Below are 21,289 nucleotides of genomic sequence, written 5' to 3'. Positions count from 1 at the left end.
CTAAGTTCACAAGATTTTGTCCAAAATGGAAAGCCTTGTGGCAAACGATAACAGTTAAAACAGTTTGACTACACACCGAGAGCTTTCGTTTCAGCCTGTTGGTGAGAAAAAAAAGAAGCTATTTACAGAGTAGCACCGTGGTTGTTAAAACAGCGCTGTGTAGAAACCGCATGCAGACGGAGCAGATTGACATATCACTTTCTTCATGCTTGTGGCCGTTAAGCTGATGAGAGACATTGGGCTAACACCACTACTCCAAATATCAGTGGTGAATTTTAGAGCCAACAGGCTGCTGATGTGCTTTCTTCACAAAGCAGCTTTGGAAACGCGGTTTCTGTGATGTGGTGACGGCTGGGAATCTCTCGGCTCCGGTACACTGAGAAGACGTCGAAACCCAGTATTATTAACGACTGACGATGGCTGGTCGTAGTTATTTTTTTACAGCCAAAAACCTCTCCAATCAGCTGGCACTGCTCCTCTTCAGTCACCTATACCTGCTTGACGGAGAAGTTCAGATTGATACAAGGTGGTATCGGAGTAATTTTACAACTACAAACTCCGAGAATTCATTCTCATGTCCGAGTATCTCTTGGGATTGACAGTCCAGGTTAAAAGTTCTCTGCTCCAGGTGAGGCTCGAACTCACAACCTCGGCATCACTCTGCTGGTTACTGTCTTATAAGTACCGCGCGCTGACCGATTGCGCCACAGGAGCCTGTGGAGAGCTGCAGATGTAATGGTTTCTTTTGGAGGGCAGTCATGCATCTTTAGCACCACAAGATGGCATTAGGATTCTCAAAGGTAAGGCTCTCTTCTTACACTCAGACACCGCTCACACACACATACAGTATGTTAGCCTTATGCTTTCCTTTACCCATAGACCCTCACGGTCTATGGGTAAAGGAAAGCATAAGGCTAACCGAATATAATGTCTTTCAAAGTGCCTGCATGATATTCCAGGTTATACATAGGTTAAACTACCGTGTGAGCTTATTCCAATAAATCGTCCCCTGCACACTTATGACACAAGGAAAAAAAACGGCCTGAGTATAGTTTGTAGGGGAGCGCAGATTTGGAACGAGCTTGAGGAAAACTTGAAAGTGTCGTATTCTGTCTCCATCTTCAAGAAAAGCCTCAAGGAAAAATTGCTCATAACATATGACTGTTGATTATTCTTTAAATGCTATAGTTTGTGCTGGGACCGTCTGTCTGTTTGTAATATTTGTCTATGTTAGTCTAAGTATGTCTGTATTTTGTTGTATTTTGTATTGTCTATTTTGTGTATATGGTAAATTGAGTTTTTGGTATGTATATTATCTGTTGTTGTTTATCGTTATCGGGCCCCCTCCGAAACGCTTTTAGTAGCTTATTTGGGGTTCCCCATTTCACGAGGCTTATATATGATCATTGTACCTTATGAAATTGTGTTTACTGATACATTGATGACGTGTGAAATAAACGTGTGTGTAAAGTTTATTTGGAGAGAGAAAGGGGTTTTCCTGCTTAACCATTTCAGTGGAAGTATAAACGAGGCATCTCTACAAGTACGAGTACATGCGCACGGCATCGGACTGATACCGGTGCATACATCTTTTAATATTAAGTGTCAACACAAACAATTATTATTTCTTTTCCCATGGGGTTATGCATTTCACTGTAAAGCTGCTGAGTTGGTCAGGTGAAGCACAAATTCAAAACCTCAGCACCTTTCTGCTTCTTACTGGTGCCACATAGTAACAATAGCACTTTATCATGCAACGAATTTGGGTCTATGGAGAGAAATTATCTTTTCCTCAGTCTGCATCATTGGTCTTGTGTAGTGTTTGGTGAACTTATTGTATATTTGCACTTTCTCTGTGTACTTCATTTACAGTACTCTAATCACTGAGTAGAGTAGAATTGCTAAAAGGGTTTTAGGTTAGCAACAGCAGTGTGTAACTGGTTCAAACTGAATTAAGACATATGAAATGTGTGTTTTTTTTATAAATTAGAGTATTGTTTTTGCAAGGGTCTGAGGTGTTCTTCTAATTGGGTGTGCGGTTGTGCTAATTGTGTGTAGTGCTCTGAAAAAACGGTCCCTGCTTTCAAAATAGTGCAATGGGAAAAAAACGTAAGTGCTGATCTTTTTTATTTTGATTTTTGATTTTTGATAACTAACAAAAAGTCCAATTGACCGTTCTCACGCGGCACACAATGTTGCTTACAAAGATCATGGGGGCACTTTTACCAATTTTACAGTGGATGTGCTTTTGTGAGCAGGGCTGCTTTTAAGGTAACCTGTAAGCTCACAAAGTGTTAATAGTTACTGTAACGAATGAAAGGTTTCTTGGTTTCGAAAGTAGCATTCCGTTACCACTGTAAGCTAGTTAGCTGGGCATGCTAACCTTTGAAGCTTACGTTCAAGAGCACATCACTGCATTACATTAGACTGAAATGGTATTAGTTTCTGCATCCCTGGGACTATTTTGAGGAGGCCAATAACAATACAGTATTAATATTACAATATATCGGCAAATACTAATTTGTTATTCATTTTAACACGTATCATAAAGAAACATTTTCCGATGCCTTAAACTTGGTTATTACTGTAATGGGTTGTGACAGTGTTTCTAAATTACCTCAAATATTTCTGGTATCTGCTATTTGTTTTATCTGTACTACAGTTTCCTCTAATAATCAGCTAACATTTACACAGATACCAATATACCTGCAATAAGCTAAAATTGGCTGACACACAATTATTATCAGAATGTTTACAGTTTATGTGCTTCAAATTGCCCCCCGTGGACATATAAAGTCTTTTGAATTAAAGTGAATTGGCTTTCAATTTAGGCTACAAGACAAATAATGAACAAAGTAAATTCAGTAAAGGATTTCTCTTGAAGGCAAAGTGGATAAAGGCCTTCATTGGTTACAGCATGTCTGCTTCTCTCTATCATCCATCTATAAACTTGGTCTTTTCCAAAAATGTATTTCTCTCATTCACTTTACTACGTAGGAAAGCTTTTTTGCACACCTCTTTTGTCGGGCAGGTGCGTAGGATATGATCAAAAGTAGCAGATCAAAAAGTTTAGAGAAAATCCTGCACACTGACCATTACGCAAGCAATAATTTGTTTAGAAAAATACAACGTTTCGGTCTCCGAAACGGTGTATTTTTCTAAATACCTCGTTCACTTTACTAAAATGACATTTAGTGTGAAAAAATGTGTCTGTGCGGTAGCTCAGCTTGAGACATCATGAGTAGTTCCTTGGGTTGTAGCTCAGGCCAAGGGGAAGTCATTGAGCAGGAATGGAGGGACTATTAGTGGATAATAGGACATCTGCATGGGGCTCTGGAGAGACGTAATGAGCGGCCACCAACCAAGAGCTCCTGTACATCTCAGCTGTGAATCATTCTGTCATTCATCGCTGAGAGTGAAATTACTGGCTGCCACTCTCTTTCCATAAAGCCATCAGCCGAAAAATAATCTCCTCCCTCAGACGTGGTGCTGGAGCCGATATTCAAACTTCTGGCCAAAGCCAAGTCTAACGAGCTGAAAGATATTCAACACCGGCAGCTGGATCACTTCTTCATACATACTGGCTCGGACAGAACGGGACGTGCTTCCAAATGTCCACACACACACACACACACACACACACACACACACACACACACACACACACACACACACACACACACACAAACACACACACACACACACACACACACACACACACACACACACACACACACTGGGAATAACAGTTGCACTACATTATTAAGGGAAAAATCCCCCTTTGGTTACTCTCATTTGTCAAATAGAATCAGTTTGGGTACCTATTTTGCACTAAATTATATCACTTTCTTTTCTGATGTATCAGTTCTCACGCAAACTGCTTTGTCTATTTAGCTAGTGATCTCCTACATTTCCCAGAAAGCGGTGCACAATGCCTACAGAACAGGTGTGAACTTGTGGCTCTCAGCAAAAGGTAGGTGTTGGGACAAATCAAAAGTGTGATTACTCAGCTATATATGGGAGTAGTGGCACACAACAAGAGCACAGGCTGAGCACATGTTTTCACGCAGCTTAACAAAGATATGAAACACATCATGGCTTGTTCCTGACATACTGATCTACTGAGGTTACTGGGGGTGTGGACGTTTGTATTTTTCTCTCCTACAATTTGACACTGAATTTAAAATTAGAGTCTCATACTAGATTTGCTTTATTCTTACGGTAGAAAAAATCTTTTTAGCTTCCTGCAGTTCATCACTTTCTATATAAAACAGGTGTAAGTTCCCAATATAGGCTGTAGTTATAGTTATAAAAGTGCATAATTATTTTAATACTATACATCAAAACTTGTCCGACTAAAGCCAAACCAAACACTCAATTTGCTAATCTCATTCATTTTAGTCACACAAGCGGCGTTGGTTGGTCAATCAACCACTTTGGTCCAGACTGAAATATCTCAACAACTACTAAATGGACTAATCTTGCACAGACAATCATGTTTCCCAGAGGAACATGTCTTTGCTGATCACCTGACTTTTGTCCTGACATGTCTCGACAGCTGTTGGATGGATTGCCATGAAATTTGGTACAGGCATTCATGTTCCCAATAGGATGATCCTAATCATTTTGTTGATCCTTTACATTTTTCCTCTATTGCCACCATCATTACCTCCGCCAAAGCCGTTATGTTTTGGGCTGGGGTTGTCTAATGGTTTGGCTGTCTGTCAGCAGTATTACGGAAAAGCTACTAGCCTAATTTTCATGAAACATGGTGTAAAGGGTGTAGCATGGGCTAAGGAATAACGCTAATTATTTTTCACTTTTGTTAACACTGCGAGATGAGGTGTTGGAATAATCGGAAAGATAAGTTCCAAATGGAATAATTCCCACTGCATTTACATTGTGAGATGAGGCATGCCTTGGCGAAGGTCTGCGCTCTCCCAGTGCCATTCGATTTATCCAATATCTTTGACCAGTTATCTGAAAAAATTAAAGACATTCCCATGACCCTCAGCTGTAATTTGTGTTTAGTGCTAATTTATGTTAGCATGCTACCACGCTAAACTAAGATGGTGAACATGGTAAACATTATACCTACATAAAAAAGAATATGTATAGTAACTTTAAACTCTGATCCCTGACTAAACAAATACCTTTTAATGGGACATTTGTAGCATACATTTGTCCATACACTGTATATAATGTTTAAATAACCACACCCTAGAGGCAGGTTACAGAAAGTTGACTTTGATTCCATTTGCCTCTCAGTTCCTCTTGTGTGTGTGTGTGTGAGTATGTGTGTTTGTGTTGGTCTGTGTGGTAGCCAGTGTGTTCTCTTACGGTCACAGAGGATAAACACACCCCTGCAAATAGAAACCTTGCTCAGAGCAATCTATAACCACATCCTTCGCTCATTCTGCAGTGATGATACTCAATGTGTGTGTGTGTGTGTGTGTGCACACGCTGTAAGGAGCGCAGACTCACATGTACTTACAATATAGAGCATGATGCAAACCTGCACACACACTCACATGCATGCAGCATAGGCAGCAAACACTCACTTGACAGCCTTTCCTCCAGCTTCACACATCAGGTTTTTGCAATTCTCCATGAAGAAGAGATGCCGCGTGGTCCAAAATTCAATCTTTCTTCATCTTTTTTTCCAACATCCGACATTTGTTATTCCATGACCTCTCTTTTTTTTCTCTCTCTAGTTGGGTTTTCATGGCAGGCAGATTAAGGGCTGTAATCCCTGTGCTGTACACCACACGACATCGCTCCCTCTGTCAGTCCACAGAGGCTCATGCCGAACCCTGATTGGACGCCTATATCGCAGTGATGGTGTCATCAGCCCCCAGCAGGAAGTTTATTCATCTTCAAAGCGGAAGAAGTGAAAAGTCATCACAAAATCGTCAACTGCTGGGCTTTAACGTCGAAAAAAAAAAAAAGTCCTTCTGGATTCTACTTAGGTTGAGATTGATCAGCCAAGGATCACACAACCAGTAATAATGCCAAGTGATAGTTGTTGCCTATTGAAAAATATCACGGGAAATGTGGACTTCCTGCGCAGCGCTGCAGCCCTGGCGTGCCTATAGGGGACTGTAGCAGAACAGCGGTGTAATTGGATCCTTTTTACATAGGGTGACATTACCTGACATGCCGAGACAGAATGAAACAAGGGCATCCCCTTGGAACCCAAGCAAGGCTTGTCCTGACACCGCTCTCTGACTCCGGTCTTTGAGGCCCAGGCACCCAGTTATTGTGGCATGGAAACTCGCTGTGACTGCATGTCAATGAGATTTAATATCCAATAAATGGATGAATGGATCTTTATGTTAAACAGTCCAAAACTTAGTCTTTGCTCTGTCTCCTTTCATTCTCTAAAGCTCCCTCCCTCCCCCTCGTTCTTTCTTCTGTCTTCTCTTGTTTCTGCTCCTTCTCGCAAACTGAGTTTTTGTTTTCTTCTTTTGCTGCTTAACATTTAATGTACTGCCAAAATGATGGTTTGACAAATCGCTGCGATTCAATTGGAATTAACTGAATAATAATACCAAAATGACATACTTTGTACTGTGGGAAAGTCTGACAAAAACAACATTTTGAGGAAACAGAATTTTTAGGTTGGCTGAGGCTGGTTTCATTGCAGCTTTTACAAAATGCTATTTGGTCATTTAGTAAGTTTGCCATTGAGCAACAACCGCTGCAAAAATCTGTTCAGTTCTGAAAAGCCAATCTTGGCCCTATGTGAGCCAAAGTTAGTCAGAATAACCATGGTTACTTGAGCTTCGTTTGTGCAGACTCTGTTAAAAAAAAGCCAGGTATTTGCTGAATTTGAGATCCAAAAAGATATTTATTGTCATTTGGCAGGTAAATAGTAGGCTATATTGAGGGAAGAGTTGTGCTCTTTTCTCTGCTCTTCAAGATAAAGGTGCTATAAAACGGACTGCAGTAGATTAATGCACAGACAGTCCAGGTAGGTTTGAACTTTATTACGCTGCATCGCTCTGCTCTAATAGGCACTTACAACCTGCCCAACAGCACCGCTGGGTCCAATTTAACTTTAGCTTTAACGTAGTTCTTTTTCAGGACAGTGCTTTCAGGCGTTGTGGTCATGGGAACTGACCAACTGCAGCCCTAAGAAAATCGCGTGCTCCAGGTGAGAGCTGAAGTCTCGAACTTTACGGTGGTAAGCACTCTGCGTGTAGCATGCAAGGAAAAATGTTGAAGCAAGCTTTCAGACATGTGATTTGCTGGCTTTTTAGGAGACGGTTTAATAGATGGTTTGTATGATCCTCTTAAAATTGAATTAATTACTTCCTGTGGACAGAGAAACCACCATACGTTACACCAGAAACTGATCAGGGCATAGAGAAATAAATCTAAAGCTTCTGATTTGGGGGAAATGATTCTATCATCTGTTCTACAGATCCTACAAAATTCTGCCTCCGGAAGCTTAAAAAAAACTATACATCTGCATTTTTTGTTGTTGTTTCCTGTGATGTAACAAAGCATGAGTAGATCGCATAGATTAACAGTGAGTTCCGCTGTGTGCTTTTATTCTCCACCCCACCCCCACCATAGGACCACGTATGCTCTGGGCTCTCATCTGCTCCAGATGTTACAGTCGTAACACAGGAGGTCCTTTCGTTTCTGTTCGCAGAGACCTGCAAACACTAATGAATGATTGAACATCTGCCCCAACAGGAGCAGTATGCCAGTTATGGGAATCATCATCTCAGAGAGCAAAACAATAAATGATAAAGGGCATTGACAAAGCAGCTAGACAAGGCTTAGGTTTTGACATATATTTGTCACACACAAGTTTTAATGACATGTTTTGTCTACTGAGGTTTTTATTTTGTGGTCATTCCATGCTTACGCCTTAAACATAGCCTGGTTGACACCAGACCCTTCTCAGTTGTAACTGACTTGCAGAGCAAATCTCAACTTTGCCGGAAGTTCGTCAGGGTTTACCCAGGCTACCTTAAACATGCTTGTGAAAGTCCCCTTCTCTCCCAGTAATCTTCCATGTCAGAGGGCCAGTCATGTTTAAAGGTGGATAACTGGCTTCTTAGAACATAAAACCTGAGGTGGTCAGATGTAATGTGATAAAGTAGATGAACAGCCTATATGTGTTTTAATTAATGAGTTGAAGTCATCTGTCTAAAAGACTGCTTTGATTGTCTTGTGTTGTCTGTCATTCATCTCGTTACTGCAAATTACACGAGAATGAGCGATTCATTAGTCAGACAGCTGAATCACATCGGTGTGCAGGAGTTATTGACACGTGTCCCATCCACTTTGACACACATACTTTACAAAACCACACACACACAGGAAGTAGCTACTTAAAGCTACTGTATATGTAGCATTTTCATATGTACGTCAACGTATCTTCAAATCTGACGTTTATGTATTTCTGTACAAGCCAGTATCTTTGTCGCAGCTTCTTAAAACGAAGACTCCTCTTACCTCCTGTCACATAAAGGCCTTTGAAGCCTTGTATGCCCTCCCGGTTTCCTGGTTTTCTCATTCACTGTACTAAAGTGTCTTTTCCATCTGTCTTCCAAAACCATTACGCCATCTGCCATTGTGAGAAACTCTCAAAAGCTTTGAATCCATTTTAGTAGAAAACCAGTGCCCGTTTCTATAAAGCAATCTCCTTAAAAAACGGTAGAAATTCAAATGTGATCTGGTGGCATTGTAGGAAATCCAAGTCAATTCATCGGTAGTCATTTGTCATGGTTTACTGATGTTTAAATACTACATAGAAGCATAAGAAAAAAGGTGCAAGCTAACAAGAGTAAAATGCCATCTGCTATGTCACAATAGGCCAGCGTGTGGTACATTGGTTGAGTTCAATCATCCCCTTTACAGCCTTCAGTTATTTACCCTGCAACATAATGTGATGATGAGTAATTGTGCAAATTGTTAACTTCTCTCTGCTTTCTTGCTAAAGTACTAGAATTAGTTGCAAAATATGTTGCTTTTTTTATTTGGGTGAACTGAATTTGAAGCTTAAATGCTTAAGAAAGATGTTTTTTCTCCTCTGGTAGAATGTCCTTTGGCCTTAATAAATAACGGAACAGCATAAAAAGCTGCTTAACTATATGAAGATAAACAGTAGCGCAGACAATCAGAGCAGATCAGAGGTCAGGCTGCCATTCTTTGTCAGCCTCTAAGCGCAATCATCTCTCTCTCTCTCTCTACTCTACTCTACTACTCACAATTGTCAAACTTCTACCACTCCCCGGTTTTGCCTAATCTAAATTAGCTCTGTTAATTTAGATTAGGCGATCATTGATTCCTCATGTGCTGCAACCTGTGTCCAACCTGCCTTACTGTGTGCCACAGGAGGTAGGAAATACCTCACATTCCTGTATCCCTTGCATCCCATTTCACCGTGTTCACTCCTGCCTGCTGCAGCATGACAGACACGAGATCCGTGATCGTGGAGGTCAGGCTGGTTGTAAAACAGTATAGCCCATGAATCTATGCCAACCCTGCATTAACCCCCCCCAAGTGTGCGTTGTTCGGGTTGTATATGTAGCCATACAGTGGCGTAATGTATGGGGTCCATCTGCGACACTTGCCATTGAATAATGAATGATGAAAAGTACATGAAATATTTACACCATGAGGAACAAATCACACATAAACTTGTAAGCAAACTGTACCGTGTACATATAGCCTATACTTGCAAACAGCTGTCTAAGAAAAGCCAATGCATAATTCAGTCGGATAATCTGGTTCAAAACACAGCAGCTTAAACACATTCAAACGGGCAGCGGTGAAACGTCAGAGACCGTAGGACTGCAGTTTGAGTACTTGCAATAAAGCTTTTTCATTCACCTCCCTAGGTAAAAACATCTCCAATCTGACAATTGTGAATTCAAATGGAAGTTTGCAGGTACATTTTATCCCATATACAGTATGTGCATGGCTCGATACAGGTAAGAGAGAGAAGCAGTGGTGAGTCAATGATTGATTAGTCCACTGACAGGAAATTTATTAATTTTGTTAATTGATAATTTTCAAGATAAAATGCCAAGCATTTTATGCTTCCAAAATGTGAAAATGTACTGCTTTTCCTTGTCTTAGCTTATAAAAGTTGAATACCTAGAATACAAGACATTTTCATCATTTTCTAATATTTCTAAACGATTAATCGAGAAAATAATTGGCAGGTTAACCGAAACAAATCGTTAATTGTGTGCTTTTTAAAATTTGGGTAAACTGAATTCGAAGCTTAAATGCTTAAGAAAGATGTTTTTGATCCTCTGGTAGAATGTCCTTTGGCCTTAATAAATAAGGGAACAGCATAAAAAGCTGCTTAACTACACGGAGATGAACAGTAGCGCAGACAATCAGAGCAGATCAGAGGTCAAGCCCACATTCTTTGTCAGCATCTACGCGCAATCATCTCTCTCTCTCTCTACTCTACCACTCAGCTGTGCCAGCAGGAGAGATATAATTGGCAACCTGAAACCGGGGCAAAAGCAGTAAAAAAGTTCAAATCCTCGGCTAAACTTCCACCACACCCTGTTTTGCATAATCCAGAAGTCTCAGATCTTGCTTACAGTGACAAATGTCTCACATGAAAGCCATTATTAAGAGATGATTAAAGGATTGGCATAGGCTCCTGCCCTCAAGTGCTTCCGATACTCTAGATCGACGTGTGGCCCGAGGGAAAGCAGCTTTTGAATCTATAATATTCAAACATCGACTCCCTGAACTTCACTTCACACCCACACATTTCTTACGAAGCAGTCTGCACAGGAAGGAGAAGGAGAAAAAAAAAGTGTTATGATCTTTGAAGGGCATGCTATCAAATAAAACCTCAAGGTAACTGCTGCTGGCTTCTGTAAAGATCTTAAGATATCAAAAATGTTGACAGTCAACGCTGGTGACATTAAAAAAAAAAGTACTCAAAAGTTTTGTATGCATGTACGCTATGATTGGAAATGTTCTCCCACAGAGTTAACACAACAATAAAGCTGTGGCCACAAGCCTCAGGCTGCCTCTTTTCTGCAGATGAGGGCCTAGGGCTGGGCAGTATATCGACTTTTTAAGGTAACGATAGATTTTCAAAGGAGATATGGGATGAGACAATAACATTTATATATATTAAATATATTTTCAAACAGGGAAGGAAACCCTGTCTTTGCATTTTATTTTGATAACTAGCTCACCCAGTAAGAGCGTGCTCCCCATGTAGGCTGAGTCCTTTGCAGCGGCCAGGGTTTGAGTCCGACCTGCGGCCCTTTGCTGTGTGTCATCCCCCATCTCTCTCCCCCCTTCCTGTTTATCCACTGTCACTATCAAATAAAGGGAAAATCCCCCAAAGAATTATCTTTAAAAGAAAAAAGAAAAAAAAGTGCTTGTGATATCTTACATTTAGCCTACTTTGTATAAAATACAGAGATAGGCCTGCGCGATTAATCATTATAAAATCGCGATCTCGATTCACCCGTTTGCGTTTTAATTTTTAAATGACTTTTTCAAGCCTTTATTTTGATAGGACAGCTGGAGACATGAAAGGCAAGCAGTTAAAGGGTGTGCTAAGAAATCATTCTGTTTTTGATACTGTACTTAAATTGGCAATTGACAAACTCAATTTCTCTAGAGACTGAAGCTGTAGCTGCAGCATGTTGATTGACATGTTTTAATTATGTAAAGACATGTTCAAGGAGTTCAGTTAGAGCCGGTCTCAGGGCCATATTTAGTTTTATATGTCACTATTTTTGGTAGCCTACTGTACTTAAATGGCCAGGATGTGCTTTATTTTCTTTATTCATTTAAGCCTTACAGGCTTGTGGTATAGGTGCCAATTTGTTTTGTTTTGTCATGGTTCATTTGTGCGATAAACATTACACTTTGTAAGAAAAACATCGTGGCAGAGAATCATGATATCAATTCTAAGCTAAAAAATCGTGATTCATATTTTTCCCCGAATCGTGCAGGCCTATACAGAGAATTTAGCTTAAAAATACAGAGATATGATTTTAGGTCCATGTCGCCCAGTCCTAAGATGACCTGGTATGTATCAAGGCGAGGAGGAAAATACAGCAACAGATGGAGCGAGATGAGAAAAGCAGAGAAACTTTCATGTCATGTTGGGAGAAGATGAAAGCAGAGAGGAACAGTCAAAGAGAAAGAAAGAAAGACATTGCAACCAAGCAGAGAAGAAACACTATGACACTGTGTAGAGGGGATAAGAGAGATGGGTGTGCAAGAGACACATTTTCTATCTAAATCAAAAACAGCATGGGACAAGCATTTGCGAAGTTTCACACTGTGTGTGCACGTTTGTGCTTGTTAATTCATACCTCTATGCATGTGGTGAGTGTGTGGGTCTGTGTGCATTTCCGTCTGTCTGCTATGCCAAACATCTGCATTAGTTTACCTGTTTCTGCCACTGAGCCGGGTAGGTTTAGTTTAGGGGGAAGCTTCAGAGACAACAGTGCAAGTAACCCTGCACCAGTCTGTGTATTATAACGAGTGAGTGCTGACAGATACATTTCTTTAGATCCTATTCTCTTACCAGTGGCTTATCCTGACCATAATCACTCGAGGTCAATGCCTAACCTTAACCAATCGGGCTCCTAGGGTGACCAAGTGGGATTCATAAAAAAGCATTGTTGACCTTTATCACCCTTTAATTTCATATGCTAAATTTGTTAGCAAATAGTTGTTTATTTACATAGTCAGCAGATATTATAAGCTTTAACAATAGCATTCACTTGCAGTCATGTTTTGTTTTGTGTCCACCTGATTCACTCTCTTTTAGCTCCTTTTTTGGTCTCCACCAACTGGAAATAAAAGAAAAACATGTCAGTAAAAGCTTTGGGTGAAATCAGTTCATATTAACTGATTAGCCTAACTCATTGTCAGGTTAAACAGTAAATAATGACTAGCAAGTGGAAACTGCAGGGCAATACATCAGAAATGACTTAATGGAAAAACTCCTCAAAGAAAAAGCCAGCATTGCCGTTCGTCAATCCAACTGTTCCAACACCTCACGGCACATTTGACGGCCAAAAATGCCACTGGAGAAAGTGAAACGGTTTCTCAGCTACTGTGCCAGGTATAGGACTGGAGAGGATAGAGCAGAGTTTTCTAAGCAGAGAGGACGTCTGGTTCCTGTCTGGTTCCTGTCTGCTAGTGGAGTCTCTTCTAAAGTAGAAGCTGGTGACAGAAGCTGCCGGAGACTGCAAGATGATGTGATGGAAGGTGAGGGAGGAACGAGAGAGAGGACCAGGAACAGGCTCTCTTTCTCTTTTTGTTTCTGTGTACTATTCAAATTTCTCTGACTGGACTGTAGGACCAGCACTACAACCTCAAAACTTGCTCCGTTCTACAATTGGTCGGAATGAGTGTGATGACGTCAGTCGGCCATTGCCCTTTAAACTGCATTGGACTTAGCAGCACGGGCAGAGTAGGCTACATGCAGATGAATAGCACTTATAGCAGTGTGTGTGTGTGTGTGTGTGTGTGTGTGTGTGTGTGTGTGTGTGTGTGTGTGTGTCTGTCTGCTCCTCTCTGTCGCTCTCTCTTCAAACATAAATTAATTTGTGGAACAAGTAGGCCTACGTAATTTAGAGGAAAGAAAACAATCACAAACAGCAGTGGCATCAGGCTATTTCTGAAATGAATATAGTGGATGGGCAGGTTTTAATATTTCAGCATTGAAAAAAATCGGGGGAATTGAAACTCCAGGGCAGGGACAGAGGTAGGAAGATCAAAAGGGTTGTCAAGCAAGGGATGCATATTTGATCATATATCAGAATCAGATAATTTATATCATATATAATATGTCTTCTATATCATTTAAAACAGATTATTAGCATGTTGTCCTGCAATATTCACTCGCACCTCACCGGAAAAATAGATGATCGCTGCAACAGCACAATTGCTCAACATGAGCGCCAATAGGAAGTTAGCGGGCAGGAGTTTGGCAGATGGTGAAATATAAACTACTCAAATAACAAAAAGGAAGTAATTGTCTTTAAAAGAGAACCGCAAAGGAAACTATGCCAGTGGGACTTAAAATAAATGCTGTTTGTAGACATCAGGCAATATCACTCATTTATCGTGTCCTCCTCCATCCGCTGAGGTCCGATGATGCATACAAATTAGCCATGTGGATTTACCGCTCAAAGAGGGAGGAGGGGCTGGTTCTCAGCAGCAGCTAAGTTTACAAGAATTGGCATATGTTAAGATACGTGGCAAACTAAGATACAGAGTCAGACTTCCTTTGTTGTAGTTTTTACAATTAGCAGAGCTAATTAGCTTTTAGCAGAGCTAGCTAGGTTTTTTTTTAGTTCCCCACCCATTAGCTTGCCCAATCAAAAGAAGAATGGCCTCATCGAGCATGACAGATACACTTGTGCTGATGCAGCACATAATAAAAGCAGGTTCGTACATGCATGCTATTTTTACTCCACCATTAATTCTTTTGCATAAAACTCATTCTCTCTTTTCTCCTGTCCCTTTGCTACAACTGGGTATTTTGTCTTGAATAAAAATGAAAGTTACTGTTTTAAAATATTCAAATTTTGGTACTTACTTCATGCTCTGGGAATATTTTGCAAGCCACAATTTCATTTTTTTCCACTTTTCACTCAGCATGTATACTTTCCTATAATGAAAGGTGATTGAGGCCAAAGTGTCCAATGGGGAATTACTAGGCATTATATATTATATTATAGGTGTAAACTGAATGCCACTAGAGTCTTGCCTGTGTAATATGGCACATTTAATGGACATTGTGAAGAGTGCATCGCTGCTGAACTCCATGTACAACCTTCTGGCTGGCTGCTCTGCCAAGAACTACAGAAAAACTGACCTCCAAAACATCCACGGAGAACACTAAACGGCCAAAACACTTTTGCAACAAAACAGGGAAAACTAAACTTATAATTATGAGGTTTAGGCTATGTAATTAAGTTCAAGCCTTTTTTACTCTCTGAGCATTACCATGTTTGTGCTAAAGTCTAACATGACTATCAAATCAAGAGTATAGCAACAGTGTCATGTTAGTTGACTACAGGCATTATCACTCTCAAACTACTGCAGGTAAAACAATTCTTAGCCAAAATGACAAAAAAAGATAACACTAGAGGAGTTGATTGGCCACATGTTGACCACATCTGTAGAATTAGGAACATTGTAGCCCCATGACTCATTGAGAATCAATGTTCTTATATTCTTATATATTAACACCTGACTTTGAAAATCCTGCTCATGTAAAGATGCAGTAGGTAAAACCTTCTGTCATATTTGCTGAAACTGACCCTATGTTCCAGTAGAACTAAATGAAACAGGTCATTTAAAAATCAATCTGGCTCCTCTGGCACCACCTACAGCCTGGAGTGTGATTTTGCAAAAATCCACCGCTCCCTGTTCAGATGCACCTATCAGGGCCAGGAGGGGTGTCACTGTGTAACTGCGTGTCAATCACTGCTCAGGCACACACATTTCATAGCGTCCTCCCCTTTCCCAAACTTCACACGCGCTCAATTGTGCACAGCTCTCCCTTGTGGGGAGAGGGGCTTTGGAGACCGTTTGGGCTTTAGCAGAAAGGGGGGAGGGACTGAAAAGTTCTTGATGTTCAAAGTCCTGGATCTTCAAAAACCATAACAAAATCTGCCTCATCAACCCTGTCTTCTATAAATCCCGTACTGTACGTCTAATTTGCAACAGCAAATGTGCAATATGTTTGAGGAAAAAATGTAATGCCACGCACGTTACACTTTTTTGTCAACATTTTCTTGCAACATTTTTCTTGCGACACAATATCTTATCACAATATCAACTACACTATTTTTAAAGGTTTTTGTGGTTAGGTTCAGGCAATGGCAGCACAACACAGGTTATGGTTAGGGAAAATCATGGTCTCAGTAAAATACAGAAAAATCGAAAATTACTTGAAGCTAGAGAAAGGATGTGTCTATTTTATTTACACTTAACCCAAAACCAGAATCCTTCTTTAACTATAAAACAACAACAAACGATGTACCTATTCATAGTTACAATAGATCACACAGCGTTCTTGCGTCTTTCAGCTCAGTGTTTTGGTTTTTACGACCCGCATAATTAGGCTACTGTAACAAGCATTCCGTTTAACTTCATCATTAAGTAACTTACTGTAGGTCCATTTTAGCTAAATGTCTACAGCGTTGTCTCATCAATTAGTCTCATGTTCCAAAACAAACACAAAACCAAATTGCTTAATAATGTCTTAGTTATAAAAGTATTAGCCTAGCTATTATTATCTTAGACTAAAGTAAATGGAACCATGGGCTAACGTTAACGTTAAAGGTCCAATGTGTGGGGATTTCGCCCATCTAGCGCTGAAATTATATATCACAATCAACTCTCTCGCGCCACGCAGTTCAAAGTACGTATTACAGCTACGGTAGCCTTCACACTTTTTTCTGATTTTTTCTGATGAAATTTGGATTTTGAATACGTGTGGTCCTCTATGTTTCCTTCTTCAAACTTGCCGTAGCTACGATATCCATCAAACTTCAAAAACAAAACATTCTGCAGTGCTCTAATACTAAATAAATTGGATACATAAAACTACAGCACTGAGCACATGGCACTTCTTGAATGTGCAAAACATAACAGAATATGTAAACAGAAATGTTGTTAGGCCTACATTAAATTGTAAACAGAAGTAATCGATTATGAGCCTACCAATTATTGATGCAGCATCGTCCATGTCCACGATTTGATGCATTGATTATTTGATTAATTTCAACACCTCTATCCCTTACCAGCTAACGTATTTCAAGATGGCACATGAATATGGAGCGTCTACCCCAGTTCATGCAAGTGCAAGTGTAAAATTTCAAGCCAATAGGAATACTTGGAATTGATGGTGGTGGTCAATATTTATGAAAAAGGACAAGTTTGTGAACGGGCAACACAGATTTTGATAATGAACAACTAAAAACGTTACACACTGGACCTTTAAGTTAGTTGGCACTTTGGCTGAGGAGCTCAATGTTGTAATCATCGGCAAAATGATAACAATTTATTACGTTTATCGAGTAGTGCCAGAGCGCACTGGAATTTGGAATAACAAGTATGTAACTTCTAACTAACGTTAGACTCCATGACAATAAAACCTAACCTTACATCCAAATTGTGATGGCTAGCGGTCGCTAAATCAAAACAACTCTATCTTATCAGGCTGAATAACTGTCCCAAGCTTGATCATATAAACCAATTAGGGTTATCATAACGCAAGATATGAGATTCTTACCTTTAACCCTACATTGTGTAATACAATTCTTACACAATGTAGCTTTAAGGCATGCGTGCAGCAGGCACGGCGCCAGGATTCCAGTTTTGGATGGGCCAGACCAATTGTGGGTGGGCCTTAAATTAAAAACGTTTTCAAATCCCTGTTTAACCTAATAAAAATGACTGGCTAATATACTGTTATATTATATATATTATATGTGCTTACATAATAAAGATTGTAATAGCTTAATGCTATTTATATGTTGTGGCATTGTAAAAAGTTTCGGTGCAAAGGACGGACCTATCCGCGATCGCTCTCCTTGGTTCTACCCAAAAGAAGAGCGCTTTGGACTCTCCATTACGCACCATACCTGGCTGTGCTATAGCGCATCTCTCCTAACCTAAGGCCTAAAGACTGTAAAAGTGTCTATATCTATATAAGAATCTAATATTTCCCCAAAACATAGTTTAGTTCTGCTCGTATAACATGAGGCCGAATATTTCACAATTCTTTTCAACTGTTTTAAGTTCTCAACAATATACAGATCAACAACACTGCCCGACAGTTTCAATCAATACTCGACCACAGAACGTGTTCATTGACAACATCATCTGTCATGTAAAACAAGACTCAAGTTATTTCCTTACTTTAGTGTGATGATTCATGTTATAAACATGTTTAACAAAAATAAATAAATCGCATTAATAGGCCTAAAGCATTATTGGCCATAACAAGAGAAAACCATGAGGGAAAAACAACTTGACAACAGTAACAAGCTGTTATAGAACTGCGCTTGCAGCTTCTGTAGCGGGTTATGAATTGATTATTTTAATCCATATATCTCATATAACGACATAATACAATAGGCAGATTAGCCACATACCTTACTGTTATCTTCTGGCGGTCCTACACAATTAAACTCCCTAAAGCAGAAGAAGTGACCGGATACTTTAGCACTGGTTGAGTTGCGGGCTCATCCACGGAAGACCGATCCACAGGGCTGTATCCATAGGGGCTATATCATCCACTCGCGAGGCAGAGGCAAAGGCTATAGCACCGGCGCTGTTCGCGCAAAGATGTGCTCGGCGTTGTGGATCTCAGCTCTCCTTCATATCCTGGTTGCAGCGATGACTCTGAGACCATTCGTGCACGTTTAAGGTACCTAAACAACGACTGTTGCAACCTTGTCCTTTACTGGAAATGATTTTCACACTCTCAGATCACTGGGAGCTAGCCTAGCATACCGACAAGCTACATCCGATCCGAACCTCACTGTCTGCTGAACTTGACCAGTTTTTTTTAAATTGTTTTTGAAAACTAAACATTTAGACCATTTTAGCACAAATTATGAGATTATTTGCCGATTTTTAATAATTCTTCACCAAATTATAATATATTAATTAATTAATGTTTTTTGAGGAAATGTTTTGGGTGGGCCTGTTGAAAAGTGGGTGGGCCTAGGCCCGTCAGGCCCACCCATAACGCCGTGCCTGGCGTGCAGTCAAACGCTGACCTCAATTCTTTCCATGTTACTTTGCAGACCCAGACCAGCCCAATAACTTAGCCTTTCCTCATCCCAAAGAACTTACCGAATTTGAAGTAAATTTATGTAATTTCTAAGAAACAGGTAGGCTAAGCCACCATACATTTTCACACAGTCTAACACTTTCTCAAGGACACCGTACAGATGAAAGAATGGTAAGCATCTCTAATTGGCTTTCCCACTGTAGTCATTTCTAGCCAAAGATTTAAACCAGACTATTACGCACACTGGACTTGGCTTTTGCTGAAAGTGACAGGATATCCTCTGAATATCACACATAAGGTTAAAGGTCATGCAACTACTCCTCTTGCCACAGCCTGAATCTAAATATGAACCGTTTCAGCCGTAAACACTGTTATAATCACCTCATCAAGGTTTTCCTATATATTTTATGGGTCTTTGTCTTTGTAATGTAAGTCAGTAAACCCCACCGTGCTAAATTGCTTCAATCTGTCACTGGTAGGACTATGGTATCGAAAAAAATATTCCAAATACTCCAATCCTATGATAAAATTCTTTATCTTTTGGTGCAAAATTTCGGTTCCAAAAGCGTCTGAGCGCGTAAGCGCAAGCTTATCTGTCCTCTCTGCTACACACACACACGCACACGGAGAGGTGCGGACGGAGTAAACTGTCTGCAGTTTTGTTGAAGTCACAGAGAGTCACGGTTGGTTTCAAGTGTGGTTACAGTTTTTTAAAACTTCAAGCAGACAGCGTTTGCTGCGATATGATATTAATGGCAAACCGAAAGTGGTCGCGGTGCTGTTGACGTTACACTTCCTCTTACAAGCAGCCACAACGGTGGTTTCTCTGCCCTGATGACTGACTGACAGGCTGAGCTTGCAAGGCAAGGCACTTTTATTAATGTTACTCTGAGTGAGCAGTTTTACCAGAATTTTTTAATTTTGATAACTGTTTTGATTCACAATTAAGGTGGAAAATAAAAGCTTTGTGTTTAATGTATTTTTGTTGATGTTGAAATGGATTTTAAAACATATGGTATCGAAAAAAGTATCGTTAGGAATCGGTATCGAAACTGAGGTATCGAAATTGGCACCGGATCGAAAGATTCTGAACGATACCCAGCCCTAGTCACTGGAGAATGATAGATGTCTGTTTGATAAATAATGAAGAGAATTCAAAAAAAGGAACATTTAATCACACAGTGAGTAGCGACAGACATGGAAAGAGAGACAGAGTGACGAGCTGACAGAAAGGATGAGAAACAAAGAGAGCAGCTCAGCTGACCCTCACGGGGCTGCTTTGTGTTAGCTGCATGGTGACAGGAAGGTCACCGCCACAATAAGAGTCTACTCAAGTATTTCCTCGCCTGGAGACATGAATAGACCTCCTCAGCAGCCATCCCTCCCTCCCACCATCCCTCCTTCCTGCCGTCTCTCCACGCAGCCAGCACACTCATGCTGAGAGCGCCAACACAACAGCTTTCTCTGTTGGCTGGCCTTGTATGAAAACGTAATGGTAATTGCCCACAGATGCCACATTAGGGTAAGATAGTGGGTGGAGAGAGAACAGGCTCTGAAAAGAATATTCAAAGGGAAAAATGGAGGTCATAATTGCGGTTTCAAGGAAACAGAGAGGAGTCATTCAGGATCTTCGTGGAGAAGACTGAAGTCCCTCAAGAACTCTGGCCGAGGGACAGCATTGTCATCGAGCGGGCATTGAAGTTTTGGAGGCCAGTATATGCCGCATGATGGGCTGATTAAAATTCCTTTTTGATGGACAGTTTGTTCTTCATCCAGACTTTTTGTTACAAGTTCAAGAAAAAGATCTGATCCTATTCAAGAATTTTGTATGCAAAATTGAAAATTAGAAAGGCTTAATGGAAGAAATTTGTCCAATGGATACAGCTGTCATTTATTGTACGTATTTGTACACAAATGTCAGGAAAAAACGCTCAAAGCAATAGTTGGTTTACTTCGTTTATCACTCTATACAAACATCTGTGACTGGCACGTCATATCCGCAGGACAGTGTAGTTACTCAAAGACTCCAGACGCAGATTAATATAGGTTTGGTCCTTGAGTGCGTAAAACTGTGTATGTGGGACTGACACAAAATAAACTAGTGTCTGTGTTCATGGTAGTGAAGAGAACATGTCATGATTGTCACCCAGTGCAACAGTGTGGTTCATTTATGTCAGGCTTCAGGCAGCCGGGATCAGTTCATTGATGGTTTTTGGTCTTGTCGTGGTATTTGCTTTGCAAGTAAATTTGTTTTGATGGAAAATATTGTTTAGTATGTTGCAGAACACACAAATGGAAATCTACAATTGTTCAAACTAGCGATTTAAAACTAGCGACACTTGAATCCAAGGTGACACTTTCGCAGTTGTCGGGGGTACATGGGAAGATTGTGCAGTAGAGCAACTTATTTGCTTATCGGAAGAAGAAGCTAAACGGAAATTACAGAAATCGAGGGAAAAACCTGCATATCTGGTTGCATTTTATTTAAAAGATTCATAAGAAGGG

At 40.3% G+C, this 21,289-nt stretch overlaps 1 protein-coding gene and 1 non-coding gene across 8 annotated transcripts in view; both read right to left on the bottom strand.

Moving 5' to 3' along the window:
* Positions 1 to 21,289, bottom strand: part of rhbdf1b (rhomboid 5 homolog 1b (Drosophila)) — a 51,902-nt gene that overhangs the window by 26,230 nt on the left and 4,383 nt on the right. The window lies entirely within an intron of this gene.
* Positions 621 to 714, bottom strand: trnai-uau (transfer RNA isoleucine (anticodon UAU)). The gene is made up of 2 exons: positions 677 to 714; positions 621 to 656 (listed from the first exon to the last, which is right to left on the bottom strand). It is a non-coding gene; the product is annotated as a tRNA-Ile (tRNA).

This window comes from Perca flavescens, chromosome 21 (assembly GCF_004354835.1).
Source record: "Perca flavescens isolate YP-PL-M2 chromosome 21, PFLA_1.0, whole genome shotgun sequence".
In the NCBI taxonomy this organism is placed as follows: Eukaryota; Metazoa; Chordata; class Actinopteri; order Perciformes; family Percidae; genus Perca; species Perca flavescens.
The sequence above is the reverse complement of the archived record's forward strand: the minus strand, read 5'-3'. Positions and strand labels throughout refer to the sequence as shown.